Raw genomic sequence first — 6,172 nt, 5'->3', positions numbered from 1 at the left:
CATTCCAATCGGATAAGAATTGCGCACTCTAGAGGCTCAAGAAGTCAAGACCCCAGATCGGTTTATATGGCAGCTATATCAGGTTATGAACCGATTTGAACCATACTTGGCACAGTTGTTGGATATCATAAGAAAACACGTCGTGCAAAATTTCATCCCAATCGGTTAAGAATTGCGCCATCTAGAGGCTCAAGAAGTCAAGACCCAAGATCGGTTTATATGGCAGCTATATCGAAACATGGACCGATATAGCCCATTTACAATACCAACCGACCTACACTAATAAGAAGTATTTGTGCAAAATTTCAAGAGGCTAGCTTTACTCCTTCGGAAGTTAGCGTGCTTTCGACAGACAGACGGACGGACGGACGGACAGACGGACGGACATGGCTAGATCGACATAAAATTTCACGAAGATCAAGAATATATATACTTTATGGGGTCTCAGACGAATATTTCGAGTAGTTACAAACAGAATGACGAACTTAGTATACCCCCCATCCTATGGTGGAGGGTATAAAAAGTTTTAAACTTTTGCGATATTCAATAACGCATGTTATAGAGTTTGAAATCGATATATTGCGTTGTTGCAAATGGAGCGACCAGATTAATATACACCCTTCTTATGGTGGTGTGTATAAAAAGTGCCTTTTAATTTTAAAACATGTTTTCTTTTTTCTTAAAGTTAATTTTATGCTCTCATTTCTTTTAATACAGGTGGCTTTTTTTAAGGTTTCATTATATTTTTCACATTTGTAGGTGGTTGCTTGTGGCCTCTGAGTGTGTGTGTGTCTCTGTGTGCTTGTTTGCATATGCAAGAGTTTGCTTTGGTTACTCTGTATGATATTCCCATAAGTGATTCCCCTGCGATTGAGTATGTATGCCATCTGTATGGTATCAGTGATTGTGTGGTTATGGGCTGTGTGCGAGTAACATGGTGCCCAAAACGCAAAAGGAAATCCCACATTGTTACAATTGACTTAATGAGCGTGGAGATTTGCATTAAGCATAATAAATGTTGTGAATGATTTTTCACAACGCAACTGACACTCCTACTCCAGGAAACAAGACAACCAGACTAACAGCATCACCATCACCACCACCACCACCATCACAATGAGTGTATTATTCGCTCTACTGCTTATTGCGAGGAAAATAAACAAATAAAATCAAGAGTTCATGTGTGAGGCCACATTAATGGGCCACAAAAACTCTCACTTTCTCTTGCACACTCACTCCCTCATTCCCTCTGCCTTAAGGGCGGTAGTGTATATTGAATGAATTGAAAATATCAATTACATAGCTGCAGGCAAGCAAGTATGGGGTCCATAAGCCTTGTTCTCTTATTCCTCCTCCACCTCACCATGTCGTTTACCCAACGTTTTTTCTAATATTTGTTGATATTACTGTATGCGTTTATTAATAATGTGTGGAAATTATATTAAAAATTATGTTAATAGAATTATGCTAACATTTCAAACTGAACGCAATAGAATTTATTAGGATCAACAAGCCCAGAGCCCCTCTCACTGTATGTCGAAGGGAGCCCAAGCCTATGCATATACACAAACATATGCACATACACAGAGAACATAAAGCTGTGAATGTGTTATGCATATAATTTAGAATGAATGAGTTCAGCATCAAGGACATTTTTGAGAAATTCTAAGAAAACTAAATGATAGGGGGGGAGAACAGTATTTAGGGCAGAAAAAAATAGAAAAAAATAAAAATAACAAAAAAGGTAATATTAAAGCTTTAATTATAATATGTTAAGAAAATATTAAATTTAGATAAAAGACTTTGCTTATTTTTCATTAATCTCCTAAAGGGGAGAGATACGAGCTGATGGATAATGAAAATGAATATCACTTTAAATAAAGGTTTTTATTGATTACACAAAAGAAATTGCCAGACATACAGGTGGATCAGACACAAAAACAAACATGCCATTAGTGGATGTTTCGGAGGTTGGTTAGACCCCCAAACTTCTGTGTGATGGAAGCAAAGCACTACACTAACTTTCTACAAAAGACTCACTACGAAAAAAAAAACAAGAAAGAGCGTGCTAAGTTCGACCGAGCCGAATTTTATATACCCACCACCATGGATCGCATTTGTCGCATTTGCGGTATCTCTTTTCAGGCAAACAAAGTTATGGAATAAGAACTGTTATGATATTGGAGCTATATCAAGTTATAGTCCGATTCGGACCATAAATGAATGCTGAACATTGTAGAAGTCATTGTGTAATATTTCAGTTCATTCGGATAAGAATTGCGCCTTGTAGGGGCTCAAGAAGCAAAATCGGGAGATAGGTTTATATGGGAACTGTATCAAGCTATTGATCGATCCAGATCATATAAGACACGTATGTTGAAAGTAATGAGAGAAGCCGTTGTACAAAATTTGTGCCAAATCGGATGAGAATGGCGCCCTCTAGAGGCTCAAGAAGTCAAGACCCAAGATCGGTTTATATGGCAGCTTTGTCAAAACATGGACCGATTCAAACCATACTTTGAGCAGTTGTTGGAAGTTATAACAAAACACCTCATGCAAAATTTAAGTTAAATCGGATGAGAATTGCGCCCTCTAGAGGCTCAAGAAGTCAAGACCAAGATCGGTTTATATGGCAGTTATATCGAAACATGAACCGATTAAAGCCATACTGAGCGCAGTTGTTGGAAGTGATACCAAAACGCTATGTGCAAAATTTCGGTTAAATTGGATGATAATTGCGCCCTCTAGAGGCTCAAGAAGTCAAGATCCAAGACCGGATTATATGACAGCTATACCAGATTATGAACCGATTTGAATCATACTTAATACAGTTGTTGGAAGTGATACCAAAACACCTCATGCAAAATTTCAGCCAAATCGGATGAGAATTGCGCCCTCTAGAGGCTCAAGAAGTCAAGACCCCAGATCGGTTTATATGGCAGCTATATCAAAACATTGACCGATTTAACCCATAATTAGAGCAGATGTTGGAAATTATAACAAAACTACGTGCAAAATTTCGGGTGAGAATTGCGCCCTCTAGAGGCTCAAGAAGTCAAGATCCAAGACTGGATTATATGACAGCTATACTAGATTATGAACCGATTTGAATCATACTTAATACAGTTGTTGGTAGTGATACCAAAACACCGCATGCAAAATTTCAGCCAAATCGGATGAGAATTGCGCCCTCTTGAGGCTCAAGAAGTCAAGACCCAAGATCAGTTTATATGGCAGCTATATCAGGTTATAAACCGATTTAAACTATACTTGGCATAATTGTTGGATGTCATATCAAAACACGTCGTGCAAAATTTCATTCCAATCGGATAAGAATTGCGCCCTCTAGAGGCTCAAGAAGTCAAGACCCAAGATCGGTTTATATGGCAGCTACATCAAAACATGGACCGATATGGCCCATTTCCAATACCAACCGACCTACACCAAAAAGAAGTATTTGTGCAAAATTTCAAGCGTCTAGCTTTACTCCTTCGGAAGTTAGCGTGCTTTCGACAGACAGACGGGCGGACGGACAGACGGACGGACGGACGGACAGACGGACGGACATGGCTAGATCGACATAAAATGTCGCGACGATCAAGAATATATATACTTTATGGGGTCTCAGACGAATATTTCGAGTAGTTACAAACAGAATGACGAAATTAGTATACCCCCATCTTATGGTGAGGGGTCTAATAAATACAAGTCAATGTTCAACTTTGTAGAAAAATATTGGTTTTATTGATAGACATATCCAAATATTGACCGATCTGAACCATATATGTCACGGATATCGAAAAGCCTTACATAAGTCACTGTGTCAAATTTCAACGAAATCGGATTATAAATGCGCCTTTGATGGAGCCAAGACTTTAAATCGAGAGATCGGCCTATAAAGCAGCTATATCCAAATCGGAACTGATCTAGGCTATATTGAAGAGAGATGTCGTAGGCCCTAACACAACTCACTGTCCGCAATTTAGGCGACATCGGACAATAAATGCGCCTTTTAAAGCCCAAGACTTTAAATCGAGAGATCGGTAAATATGGCAGCTATATGCAAATCATGATCGATCTAGGCCAAATTCCAGAATGATGTCGAGAGGTCTAACCCAACTTACTGCCCCAAATTTCGGCGACGTTGGACAAAAAATATGTCTTTTATGGCTTATCTGAGCAGATATGGGCCAACTTGAAAAGGGATGTAGAAGGCCCTAACACAACTCAGTGTCTCAAATTTCAGCGATATCGGACAATAATAGCGTCTTTTATGGGACCAAAACCATAAGTTAAGAGATCTGTCTATATGACAGCTATATCCAAATCTGGATCGATCTGAGCCAAATTAAAGAAGGGTGTCGACGAGCCTCACACTTCTCACTGTCCCAAATTTTGGCAAAATCGGACAATAAATGTGCCTTTTTAGGCCCGAGACTTTAAATCGAGAGATCGGTCTATATGGCCGCTATATCCAAATCTGAACCGATCTGGGCCAATTTGAAGAGGGATGTCGAAGAGCCTAACACAACTCACTGTCCCCAAATTTCAGCAAAATCAGATAATAAATGTGGCTTTTATGGGCCTAAGACCCTAAATCGGCGGATCGGTCTATATGGCAGCTATATCTAAATATTGTCCGATTTGAACCATATTTCGGTCGGATATCGCAAGGCCTAAAACTACTCACTCTTTCAAATTTCAGCGAAATGGGATAAAAAATAAAGCATTTATGGGCATTAGACCCTTTATGGGGAGATCGGTCTATATGGCAGCTATATCTATTTATAGGCCGATCTAAACCATATCTAGATAGGATGTCCGGACGCTTTAAATAACCAACTGCTTCAAGTTTCAGCGAAATTGCGTAATAAATAAAGCTTTTTTGGGCAGTAGACCCTATATCGGCAGATCGGTCTATATGGCAGCTATATCTAAATATAGCCCAATCCGAATCATATTTGGGTCAGATATCGGGAAGCCTAAAATTACTCACTATTTCAAATTTCAGCCAAATCGGATAAAAATTTAAACATTTATGTGCGTTATACCCTTTATCGGCAGATCGGTCTATATAACAGCTATACCCAAATATGGTCCGATTTGGCCCGTGGTCCCGTATATGGCCAGAAACGTGGTCCCGAATATTGGTATTAATTTTGTGCTCAACTCCCAAAGACCTTTCATTTGAGCCCCATATCGATAAATATGGGTGTGGTTTAGGGGTGTTTTCGGGTGTGAGGTGGTCCCCCAGACACTTGGCCCTAAAATATGTATCAGCATCGTGCTCTACTCTCAAATACCATTTTTATAAACACCATATGCCATTTGATTGAGGGAAGTTTATGGAATGAGGCGTCTTCCAATCACTTGGCCCCAAATTGGATGCCAAATTCGTTTTCTTATCACAAATACCTTTCATTTGAGCCCCATATTACCATGGTCAGTATATTTGTCCCCTTTTGGGGGTGTTTTGGGGAAGGGGTCCTACCCAAATACTATGTCCCATATTTGGATATCGGATTCGTATTCATCTCCCGAATGTCTTTTATTTAAGCCCCATATCACCATGGCCAGTAAATTTGTGCGGTTTGGGGGATTTTTTGCGGAAGTGGTGGACCTCTAGAAACTTAGTCCTGAAAGTGGGTATCAATTGGGTGCTCTTATCCACAATATCTTTCACTTGAGCCCCATATTGTCATGGTTAGGTAATGTGTACGATCGGCATTAGAGCGGGTTTTAGGGCGGGTGTTGTTTTGGGGGATGAGGTGGCCACTGAGTGACTTGGCCCTGAAAATATATATCACGTTCGTGTAGAACACCTCTTATTTGACCCCATATTGCTATAGCCAGCAAATACCTTCTATTTGGGTAGGGTTATGGGATTGGGGTGATCCCATAGACATTTTTTCCCGAATATTGATATAAGATTCGTGCTTTACTCCCAAGGACCTTTCATTTGAGCCCCATATTGCTATAGTCGTAAAATTGTCCTCTTTCTGGGTTTTTTGAGGAGGGGCGGCCTGCCAAACACTTAGTCCCACATTTGGATATCAGATTCGTATTCTATTCTCAAATAACTTTCATATGAGTTCCATATTGCCTTGGTTGGTATATATAGGTCCGATTTAGGGGTGTTTTGGAAGCAGGGGTGGTCCCCCATACACTAGGG

Source organism: Stomoxys calcitrans, chromosome 3 (genome assembly GCF_963082655.1).
Source record: "Stomoxys calcitrans chromosome 3, idStoCalc2.1, whole genome shotgun sequence".
Taxonomy (NCBI): Eukaryota; Metazoa; Arthropoda; class Insecta; order Diptera; family Muscidae; genus Stomoxys; species Stomoxys calcitrans.
Note: the sequence above shows the minus strand (reverse complement) of the source record.